This window comes from Anser brachyrhynchus, assembly GCF_964034855.1.
Source record: "Anser brachyrhynchus genome assembly, chromosome: 4".
In the NCBI taxonomy this organism is placed as follows: domain Eukaryota; kingdom Metazoa; phylum Chordata; class Aves; order Anseriformes; family Anatidae; genus Anser; species Anser brachyrhynchus.
The window spans coordinates 45,924,439-45,950,952 of NC_137698.1; the positions used below are offsets into that span (position 1 = coordinate 45,924,439).

Consider the following 26,514-nt stretch of genomic DNA (forward strand, 5'->3'; position numbering starts at 1 on the left):
GTCTTCTCTTCTCCAGGCTGAACAGACCCAGGTCTTGCAGCCTTTCCTCATAGGGAAGATGCTCTAGGCCCTGTATCATCTTTGTGGCCCTCCGCTGGACTCTTTCCAGGAGTTCTGTCTTTTTTGTACCAGGGAGCCCAGAATTGGACACAGTACTCCGGGTGAGGCCTGACCAGGGCGGAGTCGAGGGGAGGATCACCTCCCTTGACCTGCTGGCCACACTCCTTTTAATGCACGCTCCTTTTAATACAGCACCTGAAGAGTCAGTTCTTTCTAAAAGTATTTTAGTTTGTATGCAAATAACTTTACAATGTACTATTTATCTTCTAAAGCAAAAATTTGTAGCTGGTGGATACAGATTATAGTAATGTAGCTTTTTTTTTTTAATTCTAGTATGGTAATCTAATTACAGTTAAACATGAAAAAGTAAATGTCCCTTTGCAAGTCCATTTTTTATGTTCTTTTCTAAAGCAAGTAAACGTCAGTAAATTTGTCTTAAATATGTGATGTGATACTGTCCAGTTTTTAAGTATTTTTCTTACGGTTCTGCAGTGGAATTACTTTTTGTTCATTCAAAAAGGATGAAATCTTATGACTGCTGTTACTGAGGTCTGTGTTATTTATTTTAAATTAAGTGTTCTAATATTGTTCACAGAGAAGAAAATATACTATGGAAAAACTAGCTCCAATGCTTGAAACACATTCCAGATCATGCAGACGTACTGCTCTATCCATATATTATGTGTGAGTCTGACCACTGGCGTAAGTTACCTTACTCTCATAAAGTGTTTATTCTATAGAAATTTTCCTTCTTTACTGTGAGTAGCTCCGAGGTCATCTCTTCCACTTTCCCCCAGATGTGGTCTTCTGCTGGGGATCAAAACCATTAAACTAAATGTAGTCTAAAGACAATATTTTTATGGTGATGCACTTATGTAGGTAGAGTTTTGCATTGTTTCTTGAGGCTTTTCATCCCCTACTCCCCCTAATCTCAATTTTTTTACTCCAGTTTTGTGCTGTCATAATGATATTGCTGGTCTTCACCAGGCAAACATAGATTTGTGCATCTGGTCATCTTTCTGGTTACACGTGGACAGTACTTACATAAAACCACTCTGGAGAGTGCATTTAAGATAGACATGGGACTCTTACATTGAGGTTGCAGCTGAAGGCTTTTTAAATCATCTTTCTATTTCCAGGATTGCTGTACATATTTACAAAATGGTAGAAGCAGCACATTATTCAAAAGTAAAGTTTGTATAAAGCCACGTCAAATGCATGCATGTTCTGTGTTTCAGTATGGCAGAGAAAGAGCTTCTCTTCTCCAAGCCTCTGCAGTCCAGCTTTTCTCACAGTCATGTTGAGTAAGGAAAGCCATCAGTCAGAATTACTTTGCAGAAAGCAAACAAATTGCTATCAGTAAGAAGTTTTTGTTACAGGATCCCAGGACAGCCTTAGGACAAAAACAAGGCTTCCTGTGCTAGTTGGAACAGGGATGCACACACATGTGCACACAGCTCTCCGTAAGAAGCAAGAACACCAAGAACTGGTAAAGTACACGTTTGGCTGCTTCTGTGAAATTGCACACAAGATTTTTGCTGCCAAGCAGTGTTTTTTTTTCCTCTTTATGAATAAACTTCTAACTATTGCAGGTGGCAGACCCCTTTTCTAAGTGTATATTCCTGTGTGTCCTGAGACATCAGAGGGGGAAATATCTGAGGTGGGGGATGGAACTGAGAAGAGACTGGAATGCTGTGCAGGTATGGTGAGATTGTGAGTACAACTTCTTTGAGACAGAGAAAATACTAAGAAGGGTGAGGCCTGGGGGTTTGTCAGTGCTGCATGAATGTGCACTTGTGGGAAAGAAGGATGTCTCATTGAACAGTCACATCAAAACAAGTCTGTCTCATTTCTTTTTGTTTATTTACATACAAGTTAAAAGTATATTTATTTGGACAGCTTGAAATAAGCTCTGTTTTCCAGCAGGAAAATACAGCTAAATCCTTGCGTACTATGAATTGGCACCACTGCACTGAAATCAAGAAAGCTTGTTGATTTACATCAGCTGTTGCATATTAACTAGAAAAAAAAATATAACGTAGTGCGTGTTGTAGGTGTCCAGATCCAAAATTTTTCAAGTCAGTTTTTTAGCTAGTATATTTGGATGACTGAGATATCCTGACAGGTATATTAGAAGAAAAACTTCATGATTTAACATTAATTTACCATGCCAGGTGTTTCTGATTGGGTTGTGTGCTGTACCACAGTAATCTTAGGTAATGCTTTCTTCATATGTGCTAAAGATTTTATTATCCAGTATAGCTCCTGTTTTGAGTAAGGATATTGCTTATGCCTAATCTTGTGTAGCGAAAGTGTAGGCTATATATAAACAAGAATTGTTTAAGCTGAGATACATTCTGAATCTAATCATAATATTAACGATACAAGAAGATGCAAACTGCTAGAATCTAGTTTCACAGCTTTATAGGGTTACTCGACAGGACAAAAGCATTGCACCAAGTTGACTGACTGACGCAATGCCAAAGCTCTCACAGGGGCAGACCTTGAATTGCCTGGCACAAGACTGTTTTGGCCAGAAGTTCAGAGCAGCACAATTTGAGGAAACTGTGAGAAGCAGTGCCCCCTCCCTGCACCACCAGTTCAGAACTCAGGGGAAACCAGAAGCTGTTGGCCTTGAACATAATGGATGTAATTGGTCTCATCTTTGGAGGAATAACTGTTTTTGTTGGCATGTTTCCTCTTTAACTTGGCAAAGAGCAGTACGTTATGGTAAGACCTTGTAAGACCACTAGGCTGTCTGTGGGTTGTTGCCCATCTTTCATATGATCCATCTTTGATACCACAATGTTTTTTCTTCACAAGATAACAGAGTTACAAATAGGATATTTTTCTGCTATTGAAATGATTCCACATCCTCTCTCCAGAACAAGTTACCTCTTGGGCCAAGAATGCTTCAGTTTAGGTGCATGGAGCCAGGCACACACAGCTTAGATATACATTTGCCAGGATTTGGCATTCACATTTCTGTCTGATTTGCCTCCAGTTGTAGCTTTTCCTATTCTTAAATTTGCATTTGAAATGTACTCTGGGTCCTTTGCCGGTATCCTACACCTTAGGCAGCTTTTTAATGGCCCTGAAAGGTATAAAAGGCTTCTTGGCATAACAGATCATACAAGCTGTGCTGCCAGAGCTGACCCACCAGAGACAGCTACACAGGAGGTCTTTGTGTCTTTACATGTTTAGCCATAACTTCAGAGCATCTTTGTTTCTCAGCCCCTAAGAGAAAGGAATGTGGGTTTACAATGTCTTGACACACGTTCCCTCTTCTGAAAGATTCCCAGGAGTAAAAGAAGTCAAGACAAGGAGGGGTTTGTGGGGAGAGTATGAAAAATATTGTGAAAGGATGGCAGCAGCACCATGTCGGAGAAGGTTTTATTTTAACTTGCCTATGAATTACAAATTGCAATTTCAACCTCTTTTTATTCCCCAGAATGAAAAGGAGAGAACTAATTCTTTATTGAAACAAAAGCTTTAAGCATAATAATCTATATCTGAGAGTAGGCATTGGGTTGGGGAACATCACTCAGCCCTTTGGGCCAATAACAGTCTGCTGTGCCCACAGAGGTAATGAAGGATATGTGACCACATCCCTTATGGGTCGTATAAAGAATATTGAAGATGGGACACTGGAAAAAAAAAATACAAAAGATTGTTTCTAGAGACCTTGTAAACTGACAGTTAACTCTACTGTTCAACAGAAGTCCTTCTGGCAGGTTGTTTAAGCTGAGCTCTTTTATCCAACCATAGAACTGGTAGAGGAGGACAGTTGTTGAGAGAATGAATTTTGAGATACTCCACCATGTCAAGACTGTACAGAGTTTCACCCCAAACACCTACTGCTGTCATCTCACAGAAGCAAACACACAAACAAAACCTAAGTAATATACCTGGAAGCTTGGAAAATAGCTCGTGATTACTAGTTATGCAAGAAAGAGGGTGTTGGAATGGGTGCAAGAATTTTTGGCTAGATGGATTTTCAAACTTCAAGGAAAAAGTTGGGCTTGCATTTTGAGTAAGGTTTATTCTTCTTTTAACTCAGCAATGTCCTTGTTCCATGTTTATTTTGGCATGCAGCTAATTAGTAATATGATTCTTGTTGTGAGGGTTTATATAAAGTATCCCACATTCTTTAGTACCCAAAACTCTGACTGGCTTTAATACAGGTTGGTGTTACTGTTGCAGTTCATGGCTGAGCTTCATTTTGGGCATCTATATGTAGCTACTTAAGGCACTGCTGAGGGAAAAGAATCTATCCAAATAATGTATTTCCAAAGAATGCTGGTGGTGTGAAACGCTGTGTTTATTGAATAAACACAGTGGTGGAGTAAATCAATGCTGGGTATAAAAATATGCGGTTCTTGTAAAGTATATGTTACACTAAGCATGGATATGTTGCATCTCTATGCCATCTTTGTATCTTGAGTGTTACACTCATATATGCTAGTTGTTGTGCACTTAGAAATTGGGAAAAACATCTATCAGGTATAACACAGGGTCTTATGGTCTTGTTAAACCAGCCACAAAAATCAGATGTACTTAGAAATTAAAAATCAAGCAAAAGTATCTCTCAATCTTAAGATTGAATGGATTCTTAAAATATGTTAGCAACAATAAATTCTACTGCCTAGGTTCAAAATGCACTTAATTGTATTCAAGAATGGCAGAGTGACCCGTACTCATCATTGAATGATAAATGGGATGGATGTGAACTCCTGAAATGCACACTGGAGTGTGACAAAATGCACCTGCACCACTGTTAGATGAAAACAGATGATGATACACTTCTTTCTAAGATGAAACAGCTCTTTCTAGAGCTACATATGAAAATTCCATTTCTGAAATCAATGAGATGAGTAAATTTTTATTGTATAAGTTGTAATTTGAATCACTATAATTTGAATCAAATCATGGTCCTATGCCAACAGTGATATCATTAATATTGTCAATTTTTTAGTCCTTATCTATATAATTTGTCTAAAGTGGCAAATTCAATTCAATGTTAGTTGTAAACAGATGGGGATAACCTGAAACAATTCACTGGAAGTTATATATGTGTTGGAATACATCCTTTTATTTTGTGTGCCATAGAAAGAGTAAACATAATTAGATCTATACTTTTCCACCCAAGTGACTTTTACTAATAAAAATGCACTCACAGAATAACATGACATGATTTACTCCTTGTATATAAACAAATAGTTACATGTTCCTCTATTTCCTTCTCTCTGAATTTCAACTGCAGACTCAAAAATGCATGCTCAAACTGGTGCAAAATAAAGGTGCGGATTATTGTGCAAATGAAACTACTGAGATCAAGAATGCAAATTTAAAAAATAGAAATAATCTCTATCCATTTTTTTGTCCTTTTGTATGTCAAGTATTTTAGGAAGATAAGAATCTTCAGATTAGGAAGAGATTAATACTGATTAATATATTTTATTATGCTGTAGTTCAGTGCACACATCAAAAAAAACAGTGACAGAGCCTGAAGGGTCTGGTCAATATGATACAAACCACAGCTCTGTCTCCCCCACTACCTTATTTTCTTATATGTAACTTATGTTTGTTTCTGGAAGATAAAATCTGGGTTTAATTACATCTATGGACAACCCATGCAAAATAAGAAACAGCAGGAAGGAGGGTACTTTGGGGAGCAAAATATTTGGGTGAGTTTCCTCTTGTATATTTGGAGAAGCAAGGGACTTGGATTTCTCTGAAACATAAGCTGGCTTTTCTTCCTCTCCCCAGAGAACCCATTAGTAATTGGTGTGCAAAAGTAGTAATTATATTCAGGTGTTTAATCCACAGTATTTCATAGCACATGGCACTTCACTAGTGCTTATATTTTATCTTGGAAAAGTTATGTGAGAAATTAACTTAAACTGTGGGAGTCCTTGAACATACCTGCATCAGTCTGAAAAATGTGTTTTCCAAAAGGACTTGGGGACGGTAAACTGCCACTGAGTACCTATGGCCTGCATAGCTACCCTGGTCCTCATTCAGTGAGTGAAGCCCCCACTCGCTGAGGAATGATTCAAGAAGCTGGGGAGCTGCACATGTCTGCACATCCTCCTGCCCACATGGGGCCAAAATGACCCCTCAAGGCCAAGAGCAGACCAGTACAAAAACCTTCCTGACTCCTGAGGTCTGCAGAAGATACTTGTGCTATGCCCCAAAATCTCTTTCACTTCAGCCAGAGCAAGGTTACTATGTCAGGCTGCATCCTGCAACGATACAGGTTTGAACTGCCAGGTCTTCATCTCTTTGTTTTGTCAGACGTTTGCCAGAAAAAATTATAAATAGTTTTCTCAGCCAGAGAACCGTGTGTTCTATGCAAATGAAAGCAAATTGTTCTGGTGTTAATCATCTCACTTGTCATTGAGCAACAGAAAGCTTTTGAAGCTAATTCAGAAATTTCCATCCCATCAAAATGCAAGCTTTGTTGGGTCTGCTTACCTGTGTAGTGTTATTCTCATACATACACGCACATTAGCATTGCCTTAACTCAAGATCTGACAAACATATCCTGATTTAGTGGAGGTCAGTGGAAAACGGTATTGAATCCAGACTTTCCTGGTTCCCTTTGAAATAACTTGTTGGATGAATGTGCCAAGATCATTTGTGGAAAACTGCCCTTGCACTATGTAACAGCGAGCCCCGCTTTTAGCTCTGTGAGTCTTGCCTGGCTCTGGTACAACCTCCCAGTCTACTACTTTTATTATCTTCAGTCTCTTTTCAATGCAGATGTTGCCTGTATTTTCTGAGGTATGAAACAAGCAATGGAGAAAAAAAAAAAAAAAAAGCAAAGGATGTTCTTTCTGGAGATTGTAGGGATTGACATCTACATTGCTCTTTAAAGAAGCTCAAAACGTTTTACTAGCTTCAAATAGTAGCGGTTTGTATCTGTCACCCTACCTGTGATTATCTCATTGTTAGGGTTTGTATGTTTGGTTAGTAACACATGCTCATTCGTCTGATTAGCACCATGCTTTAATTTCATTTAATAAGTATACTTTGGAGTCAGGATGATCTTCATCAACCAGAATAATTTAACTTTGCTGTGTAGAATTAATTAAGATGAAGACTGTCAAATGAAACAAAAAATAATCAGTGGTTCTAATTAGGAGATAATAACAAGTTTTTTTTGTTGTTTATCAGTTTTGTTTTGGTCTCAGCATCACATTTATTTTTTAAGAACAGTTACACATTGTGAACATTTATTTAAATACATTTGATTTCGCATGGCACCATGCAAATAAATAAAATCCTTAACCCTCTTTTGACAACCAATAATTAAGAGTGCAAACTAAATACTGAAAAAAGAGATTTAGGAATAGGTGCCTAATTTAGGCATACATCGGGAGTTTGAAGAATTATGTATCACTTGAGAGATTAGCTGAGGCAGTCTCTGTTAGAAATTAACAATTATCTCCAAGAACTGATAGAGTCCTGATACAATTTTGAGAGATTTGAGGCAAGACATTAAAGAAAATGCTTTTGAAAGGGAAGAAAAAAGAGGATCAAGGGAACTGTAGTTGTTGAAGAACTGACTACTCTCTGTTTCCATTCAAGAATGTCCTACTTTGGGAATCTAAATGTCACTCTGGTTATGTTCAGGACTTTTCTTGCTCTCTGCACATCAAAATGCTACACCTGGCGTTGCCCAGCACGTTGTCTATGTGCCTGTACTTTGGTATCAAAACCTTTATACAAAGGGCTAGTGGAGTATGCTTAGGCACCAAGCCTGTATAACTAATATAGACGTCAAACGGAATGGCATTTCAGGACAGAACCTAAGAATGTTTTTTAAATCAAGTTCTTTTCAGTGTTTTCATTAATGGCTCAGAGCATGGCCAGTGGAAAAGGCTGGTGTAAGACTTTGTGGAGGAAGTCCAGATGGAAGGGGTTTGAAACAGTTCAGACTGTGAAAGCGAAGACTCTGGATAAATTGGTGAAATGGTCTTAAATACATGAAATTCAGGGCACAAATGCAAATTATGACAGTGGGGAAGAAGAAATCTCATATACAAGTGTAAAAAAGGGTCATGTAAGCAGGCAATAATACTGTGGAAAAAGGATGGAAATATTTTACTGGGTTCAAAAATGAATCAGTGGTGTGATGCTGTTGCAAAAAGAAAAAAAAGATTTCATTCAGGAGTATGTTGGTAGACACATGATCTATCAGACTGTATGTACAACTGTGCTCAGTAATAGTAGAGACTTACTGGCAGTATGGTATATAAGCACGTTCAAGATAGAAAAGTTAGAGTTCAGAGGAGAGCGTCAGGGCAATAAGGGGTTTAGAAAAAAACTGGAGGCTTTTGTTTTGTTTTGCAGATAGAAGACTTGGTCCAATTTCTGTGATTCGAAAAAAGCTGGCTGTGAGAAGGATGGTGCCGGCTGATTCTGTGTGTCGCCCAGGGATCAGGGAGGAAGTATTTGGTTAACATGCAGCAAAGACATTTTGGTGTCAGGAGGAGCTGATATCCCAAACCAGACAGCTATTCAAGGTGGTTATGGAGTCTTTTCCTTTGGAGATTTTTAAGAACAGAGCAGAAAAATATCTCCCGGAAATGCTGAGATGCGTTTTCCCCAGACTGGGGAAATTACTTGGTGCTTTCTTTCTGCCCATGTGCCTGTTTTCTTCCAAGTCAGAGCAGAGTTTGGAGGAAGGCAGCTGGCATTCATAAGGAGTGCACTTGCCTCAAGGTATTGCCTCAGCCAAGGAGTCAAAATTTGGCTTGAAGCATTTTAATTTAATAGTCATAAGGTGATAGGGCATATAGGTTGAAACATAGATCCATGGTGAACTAGTACAGACATTGTGAAATGGAAAGTAATTCTGCAAATGCAAAAGGTTGGCTATGCTTCAAATCAGAGAAATTCTTCCTACTTATATGTGCAGTTTCTACACGATGGCAGCATCATTTGCTTTCTGGATTTCCTTTGAGTTGTTTCACAACTCCAGGTTTATGGTGAACATAAAGGTCATAATAAACTATTCAAAAAACAGAAGTTTTGAGGGGTTAGAGATGTCATCGTTGTTGCTTGCAATTAAATCCAAGAAATAGAAGTCTCACCCCTTCCAGCTTGTTATTGGGCACTGTGCCCAATGAAGTAATTTTCCTTTGATTATGCAGCCAGTCCTGAACATATGAATAGATTTGATGACTGCATGCTCTATTTTTTTTTTTTTATTTTATGGATTTTATTCTGACTAGAGGCTATACAGTATGTTATGCTACCCATCAGACTTGGCTACAGAGTCAAGCTTCAAGAACACTGTTCTTTCCTTGCCAGCTTATTCAGCCTACAGTCACTCAGCCCACAACAGCTTGTCAGCTCTACTGAAAAGAGCCAAGTAAGACTTCACCATGTTTCTTTCCTGTTCCTCTGCAAAAGACAGTACGTTTCTTGAATCAGATTGAGCAGAAGTTCTTGTGGTACATGGCCAAGAGCTTTGTTAATATCTCATGGGCTCAGAAGAGGCAGCCTGGTCCTGTTAACTGTTGAGTGCTGAAGAGGAGCCAGGAAGAAAACAATTCTTCCTCGTAGTTACGGGAATGTTCTGTTCATAACGCATCGATGTTTTTATGAGCTCCAGCAAACTGTAAACACAGAGGGAAATATAATTTCCACCCCTATGCTGTGGTGAAGAGAAACACCATGTCCTAAGTTCACAGAATGAAAGGCTATTGAACTGCACATGAGGAAAAAATACTGTTGGGATTAAAATCCTCCAAAGGCATCCATGTAACACATGGCATCATTATCTGATACAAGCTGAAAAGAATGCTCTTCAGAAACACTCTCAGGATAACACACAAAACTTTGTGGGAAAGGTACATTTCAAGATGAGATTGCTGGCCATGTGCTCAGAGCAACAGAACAAAAACACCAGGAAGAGACCTAAGGTATAACAGTAGAAGCAAACATGGCATCTGTGTCTAGGGAAACACCAACTACCTGATAGGTCTTCTCACCTCTGAGACTTATAAGTCTCAGTGTACCTGAAGGGACCCATAGGAAACTAGCCAATACAGGTATCCCACAGACTAATCCCTGGTAATTTAGTTTGCTCACTCTTTTATACATTCTACACTGTTTAGCATTGGCATTTTTTAATACTTTAGTGGAAGAACCCAAATCATGCACCTTTTCCAGGTGATTTTTCTATTGTGCATTAGCATTACAAAGTACCCACTGTATCATTTTATGTAAGAAGACATCTCAGAATCCAGCATGCCAAATGAGTTAACAATACAGTCTGCATCTGGCTGCTCAATTGTGCTAGTGGTGAACAGAAGTACAGGAAATGGGGAAAAAGCATGACAATAAAATTGTACCAGAATAAGAGTAGAACCATCATACAGACGTAGACCATTGTTACAACTCTAAAATTAGGGATATAATCATAATAGAAACCTCACATTCTAACTTAATTTAGACCCTCCAAGAAGAATTGCAGATGCTTTCACCCCACAAAGCACGTTGCCTTGACAAATCCTCAGGAGTTTTTTGCCTGCTAACCATGACAACACATCTGGCTGGTAAGGTTTTGTATTGTGGTCCAGCAACAGTACAACTCTTCTCTTCTTCCCTCTCTCTCTCTCCCCCTTTCCTCCATCTCTCTCTGTGTCTATTCCCTTCCCTCCTCTCAGGCTTATTCCCACTGGGCGTTTCTTTCAAGTTCTGCTGCCAAACTTTTTGCTTCTCTCCTGCCAGGCGTTCCGCTTGTAAATTGCCAGAGCACTCTCTTTTTTCTTCTAAGCATTCACTTTTCTTTCTTCTCATTTTCTCTAGTCTTTTGTCTTTCATTTGTAATGAAATCCTTTTTTTCCCCATCTCTTTTTTTTCTTTCCTGCTGCCATTTTGTGTAGCTGTTGCCTACAAGTTTTTGAGATTACAATTTCTGTTAGTGTATACGTGATGATGCTTTTGGTCTAACACTTTGCTCCCCAATTACTCACTGTTTTGCCTGAAATTGATTGCCTTTCAGAGCAAACATTGATGTAGTCTATGGTTCTAGGTAACTTGTATAAATCTCATGAAATAGAAACTCAAAGGAATTAGAGTCTGTAAAAACACATAGGTGTGAATTGATTTGAATGTTTTCAAACTGTGCAAAATTAAATTCTTGTCTTCCATGAACTTCACAAATTTTTGTATTTTGGTGGAGGAAAAAGAAAGATTTGAGGAGTAAAGTTTTCTGTAGTATTATATTCTGCTGCTTTTAACAAATGCATTGGGGACTTTGAAGTATTGTGTTAAGCTCTATTTTAACACGAAGTACAGTATTATCAAAATGCTTCCTATCAGTTGTTGAAAACAAATTTCTTCATATTTGAGTAATGTTTTGTATTCTTTTATTTATCTAGGATGAGGAATAGCAGGAACACAAGAGGTTTTCCTGGGAATGCATCCAAGAAGTGCTGGTAGAGGCTTTCTAGTTAATCAGTTTGTCAAAAGCAGTACTTTTTCAACATGCAGCATTATTCACTTAATTTTTCATTAAGCTTTTTAATGTAAGCACTATTAAAGCAAGCAGCTGTGATATGGAAATGTTTATGTATGCCAGATCACTTGAACGTCCTAACTTTTCATCTGTGCAACAAGAAACTGAACTATATATTGTGAGCATCGCTGAACATCAGCAGCCACAACAGCCATGCAGGGCGCACTCCCTCCGGCATCACACGCTCACTGCAGTCTCCCTTAAAGTTTGTTCTCTGTTCATATATCATAAGTGAGTGTTACTCATAAAGGATTTGAAGTCCCCAAGCATATGTGTCCACTTCCACCATTAAAGTGGATTCAGGTGCTTGGCATGGCTGTCTCCAGGCAGACTTTCCTTAAATAATTGATATCTGCCGTCCCATTGCCCCATAGTTGTGTATCTGGATGTACTCACGTTGCATTTATAGGGGTTTTGCATGAGTCGCTGGCTGACAGAACCTGTGGCAAGGATCTCACACTTTCTTTTATTAACGTAACCTATTTTTGCATTCTCAGATGACAAATTATGCCAAATGAGCTTTCTTGCACCTACTATGATATGATGAGAAATTCGTACGTCAGCCGCAGCTGTCCTGAAAAGGTTGTAAAACTTTTAGTGGTGTGAGGCACTTGGATTTGATTGCCAGAAGATGTTGAATGAAAAAAGGAGAGAGACATGCTAGAAATCAACCTTTCAAATATTTAGCTGTGATCAAGTGTGTTATATTTTGACTTATCTGCTTTCTTAAGAGTTAGGTATAGTACTCCTATGCGGTGTTACAGTTAAAATCTTGCTGCAGGCAAAAAGCAACATGCGTTGAACCAAGAACTTTCCATTCGTTTAGTTAGTCTTTTATTACTCTGGCCAAACTTATCTAATTAATACAAAAATCCTCGTTAATCATATGGTAAAAATGTTACAGAAGAAAACCTTCCTATTTACACCTTTTCTCTGGTGTTATATACACAATTCTGAAGTCCTTCTGGGTCCTCAGAGCAATGGTTTTGGTCTTCCTCAAATGGAAGAGGAAGTTCATAATGATGTGTCAGCATACAGAGAACAAAACAAAGTTATTGGTGTTCTATGCAGCGAGTGCCTATCTGTGTGTCAGTCCTTTCCTATGTATGATTTTCCCAGAGCTAAGCCAAAAGAGCTGAGGCAATAAGCAGTGGCCTGGCAGTTGAGTGACTTCAAAAAATGGTGCCACAGAAGTTTGAAGGGCCTTAATCTGCCTCTTTTGTGTGGTTGAGTTCATTGCAGACTTAGAATAAATCTCAGTCAGATTTTTGAAAATTGAGGTGTACAGTTCCAGGAGCCGAGGCAATTCACTGCCCTTTGCACAGAGATGAGTGTAAGAGTGTCAGATGAACTGTACGTGGTTGTTCTGTGTCACAAAGGATAGCTAATGTACATACTGGGCCTCCCTCTAGGGGGGAAAAAAAAAATCTGTATCTTAACCATTTTACTAGTTTCATTGATATTTAGAATTTTTTTAATTGCTTTGGAAATTCTCTGCTGCAGACATGAAATTTTAAGGGCAAACCCCCAAATTATTTGGAGACCGGAGAAATCAATTGATTAAAACAATTTGGAAAAGACTAAATATTTTCCAGTCAATGAAATATGAACATAATTTGCATATACTTTAAAGATATGAATGCTTAAGTCAAAGGAAAGGACTAATGTTATATCAACTTTGGGAAAAGCTGTTTCTGTTAGTTTTAGTTGTGAAGAATGTTTTGGAACTCTTCCCTGAAGAGCTTTTGCAAAAATCCATGATGCTTTCCCTTGTTTTAAACAAGATGTTCTATTTTCCAGAAGACTAACAGACATATGACACAGTTTTGCAGCTCTCTTGTGCTTGCTGGTTTTATCTGGATGCTGAACACCTGTAATCTCAATTCATTTAAATATGTTTTCTCAGTCTCATCCTGTACCAGCTATTTGAGTAGCTCAGTATCATCTCCTTAACTACAGCCAGCACTTGTTGCCTAATGGAAAGGATCTCCCTCGCACTCTCTCTCTCTCAGGATAGTTTATTTCAGGAAAAGGTACAGCCCAGTTTCTTAGGCCACTAAATTGTGTATATCTCTGGCACTACAACATAGATGTTTTGCAGCAGCTTTATTTAAACTTAAAGAAACAAAATTCATTTATATATCAAATGATGAGAGTAATAAATTCAGTATAGTGGCTTGTTGTGCATTTTGTTCTTTTATTTGCTTGCCACTATTAATTCAGGGTGATTTATTCTGTTATAAACTAATTGATAGTTTTCAGATGTGTAATTCTCTGTATGTGAAAGGCTATTGTATTTACAATAACCTAGCTATATGTATTCAAAAACTGCCCAAAGGATATTAATGGTGTATGGCAGAGGACAGGTGGGAGGTGATTGGACTTTTGTCCCAAAGATGAGTAACAATGCTGATTTTTATATTGCCACTGCTTGCTCCAGATTGGGTATTTGTTCCGATGAAATGGATAGTTTACTTTCACCAAGTTATCTCAGGCAGTTTAGAGAGAGGAGAAGTTGGGGGGGTGGGGGGAATATCTGATTTGTTGTTGGCTCAGATCTGGCATACTCTGCTAGCAAATGTGAGAACCCCACATATGATCCCCAGAGCATAATTTTGCTACTCATTGGCATCAGAGAGCTAGAAAACCCATTCTCCTCTTTTTACCAGGTCATTTTATATCCTGAAGTAAGCAAGTTTGAAAATATCATTATTTCATTTTGCATAAGTATGTAAACTATGGTCTTTCAGACAGTTTTTAGAAAACCGTTTGCATGCATGTACTGATATTGGTGAATTTCCTTCAGGTGGGATGACAACATGCATGCTGTTGACAGCACTAAGACAACACAAAGATGGGCTTTAGAGGGATAACAGTTCCTAGTTATGGCAATGCTGTTCAGAAACAAAGGAATGCATATAGCAGATACCAGCTTCCACATCATTAGATGCTGTAATTTTTTTTCTCTGCAGAAAGTACAACAGAGACTATTCCTGTTGAGTGAGTACAATATTGAATTTTATTGAATGTTAAACAAGCATGGTTTGTATCTGTTTTGAAGCTTTCCGTTTGTCATGTGCATTCATTTGGTACCTATAATGCCTATTTGTTGCACTGAAAATCTGCAAAGTGCATGTGGCTTCAGTACTTTCCTACTAGGAGGGTGGCAACTAATTGAATGGCTTCCACATGGATAGCAGTTATACATCTTGTAGCCTACCAGGCTTCAGTCCCTTAGTTTATCATGGGAGCTGAATTTTACTATATTCAGATTGTTGCCTTCTTTTGTATTTGTTTTTAAATGCAAACCTTTTTCATTAAAAGCCACAATAAATTTAAGTTAATAAAATCGTTGTCTGCTCTGGTCTTCCCTCTTCAGGGAGAGCAAACCAGGGAGTGAAATGAAGCTGTAGCTGATGTGCCATCCTAATTTATGATTTGTACTGTATTTTAAAAAAAAGTAACACACAGATCAGAGTATTGAATTTAATTCCTTATATTTGACACACTGCTTCCATGAAAGTAGTGGGACGTCTCAGAAGATGGTCATCAAATTCACCATTTTTTTCTGTAGAGCTCATGGATGCACAAAAGGTGTGGTGCCCTGGAAAAAAAAACAACAAAACAACAAACCCTTTAGGAATGCTATGGAAAGGCAATATTTTGCTGGGCCAAAGTATAAGTTTTAATCTTGCAAATGTATTCACATGTGAAGGCAAAATAAATTTGTGTATATGACTGTTTCTGCCCAATGCAGTAGCCTCAGTGAGAGTTGGAGTCATCCTTATTCTGATGCTGTCTCTGAGGTGTTTCCAGTCATCTTAGAAGGAAAAAGAGATGCAGATTACAAGCCCGTTTTAGTCATTGCTTGGCACAGGGCAGAGATGAGTCTCTAGAGGAGGCTTGGGGAGTGGGAGAGGAGGGGTCTGTCAAGAAAGGCAGCTTGGAAAGCCAAGAAAAGGAGTGACACAGTATCTAGGATAAAGTATGGATAATAAGAAGAAAATAGTGTTGGGGATGGAATGTAAACAACCACCCTCGGAGCCGTCATGGAGGCAGCCCTGGATTTCATATTGCAGGTGAGCAATCTCTTACTGGATCTGCAAAATCCCTGTGTGGGCAGGGGCAAGGAAGAGGAAATGAAGACATGTCGAGTGTGAAAAATCATAAAGTGGTTTTTGCCTGCATTGTTATCCAAGTCAGTCTTTCACAGTACGAGACCTCTATGACAAGCATGGATTTGTAGTGAGGAGGGGCTACTATTTCAAGTCAACCTTCTCTGCTGGTGTGTCTGAGAGAAATAAAAGTAGCTAAATACAGTGTCTATGACATATATTCCCACTTCTGTTAGAAATATTTTATAACCCACATCCCTAACAGAATCTGGGAGAAATAATTGCAACAATGTATTGTTATGATGTATTGCAAGACCACAGTGGAATAATATTTTGGAACTTTAACTGTTCTGCATCTGATCTAATATTGCAGCTAATCCATCAAAAATTGATCCTGAAGTCTCTCAAAAATAGCTGCTGCTGCAAATACCTATAATGAATGCTAGCATTGCCTTGCTGAATACAAAAATGGTACTGCACAAGTCCTGAGAGTGACCAAAACAGATCAATAGTTTATGGGAAGATATTCCCAACAGAACCTGATGAGCACTGATCTTCATCTCTCTATTGATCAGTACTGCAATTCCACATGTTAAAAATAAGTTTTGTTATATAAAGAAATGTCATAGAATCATTAAAATAGGACCAGAGCTACCTCCACTCAAGTATCACCTCTACCTGAACCACTATTAATGCACTGAAACTGGGTGCTTGCAATTATTGCCATCACTGTATTAGGGCTTTTTGCAATGATAACTGGCATTCCCTGCATTTCATCAGGGAGTCCTTTTTCATAAAAACAAACAAACAAGCAAACAAAAAACAAACATTGCTATCCTTTCTTGGATTTTTATAAACGAATCAAGAAGTTTTGTAGAATAAATTGTACATCAACTTGACAGTAAATCCATGCACTTAAAACCAAGTAAATTCAGGATAAATTTAATTTCAAGAAACTGTGCTAAACTAAGGGAGATGCTACATTTAAATACTGAAAATAAATTTAATCAGTTATGGACAAACCAGTTACAGGCTTGCTGATCAAAAAAGCAGGAGCTTTAAAGCCTGTAGATAATGTGTTTGAGTCACACTAAATTATATTGCTTTTTTAATGGAAGAAATTTGAGGAAAATGGATCTTTTTACAAGGAATGGACAGAGCAATAGCAGAGTATATTGGCTGTGATGATTTATTTGTTTTCCAGAGCTTTTGGGTGACTTATTCTTGAAATATTACTGAGTTAGCTTCTCCCAGCTCACCTGCTGGAGCCATTGTTTTTCCTCTGCAGGCATTTTACTATGTCTCTGTCTGTCACTATATGTAGTCATAAATGTAGTACTTCAGGCCTCGTGTTTCACATGCAAAGCCAAAAAGGAGAAGAGAGGAAAATATCATGATTTTCTTTTTCTTTTGCTGGAACAATTGGATTCTGGGAGAAACTGAAGCTAGTTAAGCAAAGTGGACTCTGAGCCATTTGGGAGCTAGCTAAAGATTAGTGAAAATTATATAGGAAAGGAGCAATTCTGCAAAATGAAGTGTAGAAACTGGATAATGCGAGCAATCGTTTCTGACAAGGTCCTTACTGTCTATTATTTGCGTAGAGAAAGACAATGCCTAGTTTGTAGCTCCATCAAGAATGGGACTTCAGCATTTTGCAGAATCTCAGTGAGTAATTGCAATTTTAAGGCTATTATTTCACTATTCAGGATTTTATTCAAAATGGAGATAAAATGCTTTTGTTTACTAACAAAGATGCATGGAATTTCCGCATGAAGCATTCAGGTGCTGGATAATGGCCTTTGTTGTCAGAGGATAAATGAGTCAGCCTCATTTCTCAAAGGACACTTTGGTCAAATAGTGAAAACAGGAACTACTCCCACTGAAGTATCATAAGCAGAATTTTACAAACTAAGATTAGGTAGCCTTTGCAGGTGTAGTAGTTATCCTGTGTATTCCGCACATAAATATTGAGTACTCAACAGAAGCCTGCCTCTGGACATGCTTTTTGGCATGCATTCCAATGGAGCTTTTCTGTTTCTGAAACAGTCATTTAGGGACTTCTCTGTTAAAGCTTTCACGAGACAAGAAGTGATAGGGAAGGAAATGAGTAAATCCATGGCAAATGTGCATTTTCATTATAAGTGCTTTTCTGGTTCTTTTTACAGCTTTTGTCATACATTTTAGAAGAGAAAGGGTTGTTACAATATCTGGGTCATTGATTTTTTGTTGGTGAGTTTTGAGTTCAGAAGTAAGCATGACAGCAATGGCTATTTGACAACATTTTCATAGTCTGAAAGAGTTCCAGACCAAGCTTCTTTTCTTGCTATCACATGTTTTCCTTTTGCAAATTACTGTGATTTAAAGGAATGTTACATGATTGTTGCTTCATTTAACCTTTGAGCTGGCAAATAGAAAAGGATGAAATGGATAATGCAAGAACCTTCTTTTAAACTATAAAGCAGCAATTTTTAAACAGCATAGAATGATCTAGTACATGCTGAATGCTTGACTTTTTTTCATAGATGTGTTATAATTCTTCAGTTGTTAAAGAGAAGAGAGCTATCTAGTGGTTACAGATGTCATCATGTTTTGTCCAACAGCTATCAAGGACTGTATCCAACTTGAAAAGTACAGAGTGGTTTAAATCATCTGTGAATAATGCAAGTTTTGGGATTACGCTCTGTAACACTGGAGGACAAATTCTGCCACCTGCTTTGGTTTTACAAACTCATTTTTTGAAATACAGGTTTATCATCTTACTAATTGAAAATCACACAATATTTTAAGGTAAAAGTTACAGCTGGAAATGTGAATTTAAGTAGTTTTTGTTGGGATACAGTTTAATGACTAGTCTTTGTGTAGCCATGGGAAAAAAAGGGGGGGGGGGGGGGGGGGGGGAGAACAAAAAAAGCAGATTAGTTGCCAAGTGGCATGAAGGAAATTTGGTTGCCCAACAAATATTTATCTTCTGGAAGTGAAAGAAACCCTCCACAGCATACTTTACTATAGAGGATAGTCAGCATATCAACAGTCGATACGGCATCCTATGGCAGATTGCACCAGTCTGCTGTATATGACTCATATATGGAACCTGAACATTTACTTGCCTTAAAAATGAATAAGAAACTACAGACCTAACTGAAATATCAGTATTGTTTGTTTAAAAAAATGAAATAAAATCAAATGCCACTTGAAGCAGTGGAGGGTATTTCTCAGTTCTTCTTTTCTGTCTGAAGTGTAAGGTGTTCTCTAGCAAGTACTTGCATTGAAATAGAGAGAATAGATGCTAAGTTTGAAGTTGTAGTAGGAGTTCATTTTCATTAATTTCAGGTTGTGTTTTGTCCTTTAAAGCTAACAATGTCTTGAAGAGTCAGAGAACTCTCAGCTCGCACTCTGGCAGGTAGATAGTGCAAAAATGAGCTCTGAAATATTTTCAGCTCTTTTGAATAATTAATTATAACAACAGAGATTTTTCCAAAGAGGCTCTCAGTGCAAGGTATTCCATTGCATTATTCTTCTATAGAGAGTGCCAGCCTATTCCTTTGCACATTTTGCATCCTTCTAAGCACATGCTCTTGCCTTTTTTTTGTGCTACTTTATGTTCCCTTTACTGTTTCTTCTCTGAACTAAACCATTCCAACAGGGACATTGCACCTGCTTAAATATCTTTAAAATTACCTCTGCACATACCTAAATTCATTACAGATGCATACGAGAACCAAGCAGTGAGACACTCTGTCTTGGTGTCTCTGACACCAAATTGTCATCAAAAATCTCACCATTGCTTTTTCACCTGCTCATGTGGTACCCAGCTGTGGCTTGTTGGCCTTGTGTTCGCCTGCACTATGAGATTTGCTGTTCAGAGATGAGACTTCCACTTCTGCAGGACTCTCACATCAATTCTGAGTTGGCCCCTGTGTGCTCTTCCAGGGAATGCAGAGAAGTTAGGCTTTGATGGGAGGGGATGTGGGGGTTACTTGTTCATCTTCCATATGCACTAAAACGTAAGTGCATATTGTAAAGAAAACATAGCTACAAAAGAGAGCAGAGTGGTTAGAGTGAAAATGTCTAACAACTTTGGAAACCAGTATCTTTACATGTTTTACATTATAGTTCAGTATGTTAACACTTGGCCACAGTGCCGTACATCTCCTAATGCATCAGAATTATTGAAACATCTGGGCTAAATAGCTTCATGCCGATCCACTGAGAAAATCCACAAAGGATTCAATCCTTTAAAAAATATTTCATTTTATATCTAGGATAGTAGGTTGCATTACAGTTATATACCAATTTATTAAACACACAGGAACATTTTGTTTCCTTTTTTTTTTCCTGTTAGTCTTTAAGTGCCTGCAGGGCACACCTGTGTTTCTTCACCAAGAGCTGCATTGCCACCAGGCTTTGCTTGGCTGCTGTGTGGGAGAGGGAGCAGAGAGGTGCCTTGTCCCTTTACGCAGCCCACCAAAAATAACAGACCTCTCCAGAGCCAAGAGCAATCCTTTAAAAGAAAGATGCTTCTGCTATGTTTCTCTCCTGTGCAGCGATGCAAGCTGATCCCATCCAGCCTCAGGAGAGGCTCCTGGTTTCCAAAACTTCCCTGGTTCCCTGAAAATTGTGCATGCTGTATGCTGCCCTGCTCTGAGTACAGGAAGGCAGAGCCAGTGGGCAGCCATGGTTAAATTTAATGCACTGTGGCCGAGCGTTCAGAAATTACATTGAGGAGTGTGGTATGATTTTTGTACAATGGGAATTTAGATGTGCTAAGCATGAATAGAGCTTCACTTCCTTCCTGTGGCTGGGGTTAATAGTGGCTTAGAATTGCTTAAAATGTTTTGTCAAAGTGCGCTATATTGAAGAAATAATCATTTTATTGGTAGAAATTCTATTTTTCTCTCCTTTTTGGGGAGCATGGGCCACCAAGAATGCACGTCATCCAACTTAGCAAAGGCAGATTTTATTCCTTTCCTCTCTCTCTCCTCTTTTTTTTTTTTTTAATAGCTCTTTTAATTCTTTCCAGAGGGGAAAAAAATCCAAAGCCACTATCATCTTTTTATTTTTTTATTTTTTATTTTATTTTATTTTTTATTTTTTCCAGCTTTGCCTGAAGTACAGAATGTTTCTGGCATCAGCTGCCTTCTCCATTGCTCACCAGCCTGGTGCTGCCCCTTGTGATGACTGCTCCTCTTCTGCCTTGACATCATATATCTTCCGAAATACCATACGACTCATGTTCCTATGGTAGCCATCTCCTGAAGGTGAGAAGGTTGCATATGCTACAGCAACGTACTCCTTATATCTGTCTGCAGCATCTTCCACAGACTGGAGTGGAAATGATTGTGAGAGCCAATTAAGAATTGGTTGAATGGTGTTTCTCTTTATTACTTCTATTGTAGAAAGAAGTAGTGAGTGTCTGTGGATTTGTTTTTTGTTGTTGTTGTTGTTTTGGGGTTGTTTTTTTTGTTTGTTTGTTTTATCTTGTTTTTTAAATCCTGATTTGAAAAACCAAGAAGGAAAGTTTTGCCTGGAGTAAATGCCAGGGAAAAGACAACAGAATATATTTCTCTGCATTAGATACTAGATAAGTGGTGCAGCTGGACTTGTTCAGTTGGCATTCCAGATGTTTTCACGCTGAAGTCCCAAATGTGCTGGTAATTAATCTGTTTTCTAGCATTCAGAAATACCCATGTATCAGCAAGAATGAATTTCAAGTTTTTTTCTGCTTTGTGTCATTTTAGATGCACTTTTCTCCAATATACGTAGTACCAAAACCAGTCCCACATTTCAAAAATGCATAGTGCCAGGTACAACATTCACACTCGTTAAGGAAATGATGCATGAAATAAATATGCTTTTTTCAGAGAAATTTGTACCTATTAAACTAGGTGTTCAAGGGATCGCATCATCTGCTCAAGAGCAAAATTCGGTCTGAAAAATCACAACTGATACCTGATAGCACTCACTTGTTCTTATGGCATTGATGATTTTGGTCAGTTTTCTCAGATATTTTCAGATGGAAGGATAAATGATTCATGCTGTTACGTGGACTGGTTCCCTGTTTACTTAGAAATAATTATGCTTAGTAAGGTTCTCTTTATTATTATCATTATTATTATTATCATTGTTATTATTATTGTTATTATTATTGTTATTATTATTATTCTGCAAAACCCCTATTGAAATTGTTGTGGGGCTTATTTGCAATGTTTTCAAAAATATTTATCTTTTAAGTCTTTTTAGCAGGTAGAAATAAGGTGGGGTTGTCAGCAGGTTGAATCAGGCATCTATGAGCAAAATGCTTCATGGATGTTAATTTAGAAACCATTTAAGACAAATTAAATAGCACTTGGATGGTAGAATCTTCCCCAAAGACACTCTTTTAAGAATATTTTGTATTGTGCAACTGAAATCTGGTGTTGAGAGAGACGACCTAAGTCCCCCATTTCCTTCAGTAATTTCTTTTGTTTACCATAAAACACAGAGTTACTTGTAAGTGATAGGAAAAAGTCCTTTTCTACTTGTTCAACTATTAATGTCTTGGTATTCCAGGGCAGATTTCATGGAGAAAAGTGACAATTACACCAGATCTCTTGGGGCAGTGAAGCACTGAGGCTGCCCACACAGCACCTCCATGTTCGTGTTAAGGGACGTGTGTTCTTGACTTTGTACTCTCCTAATGACAAGAACATTTGTGCCGCCCCAAAAGGCAGCTGTTGTTTCACTGCCGGCATCCCTTGCAGTCAGCAGGATTTGTGGTACAAGCTGAAACATGGGATGGCCAGAGAATGCTGTTCAGCTCACTGTGCATTTCAGGACAGCCCCAGGTGACTCTGTGATGGTCTGGTTGCAGTGAGTGATGGCAGCGTTCCTTTAGGTGGCGTTTCCACTGGGACAGCCGAAGACACCTTCAGGTAGGTGGTGATTGCTATTTCTGTCGTACGGTTGGTAAGATTAAATCCCTAGGGGTTTAAGTGGTTAACCTGAGGAGCAGGTACTAAATCCAGAACACATTAAGCACCAAACATTCCAGCTTTTGGCCTCTGGCAACATAGCTCCATTTAGTATAAGAGGAACAAAAAATCCCCAAATCCTTTAATTAATCATGGAAGGAATAAATGTGCAGAAACCTCATACGCTTTCAATCACACAGTTATTTTTCATTGCTGCAAAGCTATTCTGGGGTATGAGTTCACAGGGAGAAAGGGTGGCTGAGGTGAGAAGTGTTCAAACAGCTGAGTAAACCGCACATGCACTTGAAATTACTGCAAGGTTTATAAGTTCATATAAGCCTCATAACTGTAAGGTTTATTAGCCAGCGCTGAGATTTTCCAAGGGAAATGGGGGAAGATGCGAGTTGATTAACTCTCCACTATATTGCATGTGCTGTAATGCTGGAGAGCAAGTGGCATGGAAGAGTCCCAAATGGTGAAGGTGGGGTAAGTCCCACTCCACCTCTTTTTGCTGCTTTTCAGGGAGTTTAAATTAGGGAAAAAAGTTGGTAAAAAATAAATGGTTGATGATAACAAGAGAGCAAAGGCCCAGTGAATCTCATTTCATTTCATGAAAAGTTTTCAGCTTTTGTGCTAAAGAATCAGTTTTGTTTTCAAGCAGAGAGTAAATACATCTTTAAAAATCGAGGACACCTAGAGACATGCATGGTGTGGACCTTGGTGCTGGAAGCCAGGGTGTCTGGCAGGTGATTCAGGCTCTCTCATCCTCACACCCGGATGTTTGCAGCTACTATCCAACAGTTGCCACCAACAGCGATGCTTGTTAGTGTGGAGAAGGAAGCCTTTAGGTGATTCAAACCAGGCACCCAGAATCAGAGTATATGAAACAACTCACAAAAAGCCCATACTGAGACAGTTGTAGTCCCTTGACAGTTGTAGCAAGAGCAAGCATTAGCATATTTTACAGGCAGGATGTAGAGTTTCACTAAAATGAGATTTTCTTATATTTTACCAGCCACAATTCGATTTTGAACGTACTTGAAAGACCTGTCATTCTTCCTTGGGTGTTTATGGGACTGATCTCCATGTAACCATGGCCTAAATAAGCAGGTATATGTGTGCAAGCAGATTACAACAAAACTTGCTCAAGAAAGAGGCTTTGTTTGTTTTTTACACTACAGCTGAGATCATTTTGGCTAGTGAGGTGACTAAAAGGAGATAAGGCTTTTGTTTATTTAATATTTTTAGCAGAAAACTTGTCCCATGGATTGCTGGGTACTGGTGAAATGATGACGTAAAGTTTTGAGGTTTGATCTAATGGGAAGAACGGAAGAGCTTCTTGGAGTACAGGAAGAAGGAGGTGACTTCCTTGCAGCAAGTGAAATGGTATGGAATGTAACGGTGCTGAGCATGAGATTAGGCAACTAAGAGGAAGACCAACCATATGAAAAACAAAGAATTGGTCAAAAGTTTTAGTGCTTGGCTAAAATGTGAAGGTTTCTGTCCAACAAATGTTCAGACTGATATTACAGGAAAAGACCCTATGCTCCTGATTTTATTTATTTAATTATTCATTCATTCATTTTTGAGGTGAAATTTGTGAAAGGCAATATGTTTACCTATGGCAGCAGAAGAGTGCAATCAGTGGTTTAAGAGTGTCTTTCCAGTTTTGGGTCCCCAGTCACAAGCAGTATTTACACAGGGGAAATGGAAACAGCATTGGTCATCTAAAAGAGACATGCTGACTTGCCGCAAAAGAGTGTTTGCTAAAACTTCTAAATAGACTATCACTAAAGATGTAGTTTCTCGGGAAAAAGCAGAAGAAAATGAGTTTTGTGGTATTCTGAACATACAGCACAGAACCCATCACTTAATTGGTGAAATCTTTTTTTTTTTTCAGTAGCAATGAAATGATAAAATGGCTTCTTATTGCACATTTCAAAACAAAAATGCTTCAAAGCAAAATCTGCTACTTTTTTTTTTTTCTGTAGATGGAGTAATTTATTTTTCTGTATGGGTTTTGTTAGGATGTCAACATTCAAAGGCATAACTTTTGTGGTTTGAGTAATATCACTGGTGGCTTTTCATGCAGCTGGCAAATATGATTCACAAAAAGTTTGCATTTTGCAGACATGTTTTTAGCAGGAAAAGTCATTTTTTCCACTAGACTCTGGAAGGATTTTATAATGCATATAAATGGAGTTTATTAAGGTTTTGGCAGATTTGTGATACACATTAATTTGAATAACCTACGATGTCTCCTATTAAATAGTCAAATTTGGTAATCTTGGGCCCAGGTAAGATTCCTGGGTAAGTTTCTCTGACCCTGACCCCAGGTAACATGTTTTCTTATATCAGTACATGTTTTCTCCAGCAGCTGTGGGATAAAACAGCATATCTTGACCATCCAAGCTACTTCTGTCTAATCTAAGGTAGAATTCACATGCCTAAAGTGGACAGCAAATATAAAAAGTGTTTGAACAGCTGAATAAGCTGAACGGGTGTTTTAAAATAATACTATTTATAAGTTCATACAGCTTCATAACACTGAGACTTATTAGCCAGCATAATAATTTTCCAAGGGAAGTAGGAGATGGTTTGAATTAATTAACCCTCGAGTATATTGTGCACATTGTAGCACTGAAGAAAGCACTGCATGGACCAGTCCTGAATGGCACATGTTGGGTAAGCTCTTTTCTCCTAGTCAGTGGGTAGCTGCAATACTCCACATTGCATCCAAGTACTTTGTTTTGTCATAACTGTAGGGGTTAGAAGATTTAATTTAACTTCTTTATTTGCTGCTGAGAAATCAAAAGCACAGGATCATACAAGTGTAGTGATAAGTGATGAATGGCTTGTCCCAGCACCTTAGTAGTTCTTGTTTTTTCTGTATTTATTTTCCCATGCCTACCCTGCTTGTCATGGTGACGGGGTTAAAATAAGTAAGATAATAAATATTTTTTTCTGTATTTTTGCACATTCAAAAATAACTGCAAATTTCTCCTTAGAATAAAATGTGTTTGATGGCAAATGGAGGCTCTGGCAGACAGCGCATCACTCTGGCACAGCGGGCAGCACCTACTCTGGTGAGACTGCCTGTGGGCAGTGCAAAGCCTGGACCTTTCCTCCTCTGTGAGGCTGGGGACATGTCCCCACCAGCGCCCAGGATGCTGGTGGAGAGGCGCATGCAGTATTTAGGTATTGCTCGTTTGGGTTTATCTGTGTTGCCATTCAGCTGCTACTCAAACTGTCACGTCTTTAATTCTCAGCAACATATGCAGCTTTGGAGACTTGAACCTAATTTGGGAAAATGAACTGTGAAAGAGGCAATTATTTGAAGTTAGGGAGGTGATTATGGAGTGTGTTGCTCCGTCCAAAAAGGCATTAAATTGTTACACTAAGCCCTACAGAAAACTAGGTAAGATAGGTAAAATAATAATAAAGAAAAGGCAGTATTTTAGAACAGGCATATAATTTTCAGAAAATATTTAGAAGGTGTAAATTAGTCCTTATAACATACTGACATCTTCCACCATTGTATTACACTGAAAGTCTATACATCTGATATTGAAAACAGAGGTCAAAACTTCTTAAGGTTGATCTCATTAAGTCTGGATTGTTGTGGTGAGAAGAAAATAGGGAACTGGATAAATATGCATTTAAAAAAATACTACTTTTATTGATAAATAAAGTAAGTGTATTCATCACTGTGCCTGAAAAAAAACACATAAGTATTTCTTTGGTAAAGTAGTAAACAGATTTCACAATAATGTAAGGACTATTGTTTGCCCAAACTAGTTATGAAGAATTATTGAAGAAAATATGGATGAAAATATTGCTCTCTAAAAAACAT

General features: G+C 38.3%; 2 long non-coding RNA genes across 6 annotated transcripts; both read left to right on the top strand.

The window, feature by feature from the left end:
• The first annotated feature begins 5 nt into the window (after positions 1 to 5).
• Positions 6 to 13,756, top strand: LOC308194993. Of its 2 annotated transcripts, XR_013951125.1 has the most exons (4): positions 6 to 744; positions 1,440 to 1,549; positions 1,653 to 1,760; positions 8,419 to 13,756. It is a non-coding gene; the product is annotated as an uncharacterized lncRNA (long non-coding RNA). The 2 variants fall into 2 exon arrangements; XR_013951124.1 differs by having other exon boundaries at positions 6 to 1,549.
• A 6,417-nt stretch (positions 13,757 to 20,173) lies between these two features.
• On the top strand, positions 20,174 to 25,853 carry LOC308194996. Of its 4 annotated transcripts, none has more exons than XR_013951128.1 (4): positions 20,174 to 20,969; positions 22,525 to 22,622; positions 23,677 to 23,771; positions 23,910 to 25,853. It is a non-coding gene; the product is annotated as an uncharacterized lncRNA (long non-coding RNA). The 4 variants fall into 4 exon arrangements; XR_013951129.1 differs by having other exon boundaries at positions 22,530 to 22,622; XR_013951131.1 differs by lacking the exon at positions 20,174 to 20,969 and having other exon boundaries at positions 22,267 to 22,622; positions 23,910 to 24,047; positions 25,670 to 25,853.
• The last annotated feature ends 661 nt before the right edge of the window (positions 25,854 to 26,514 follow it).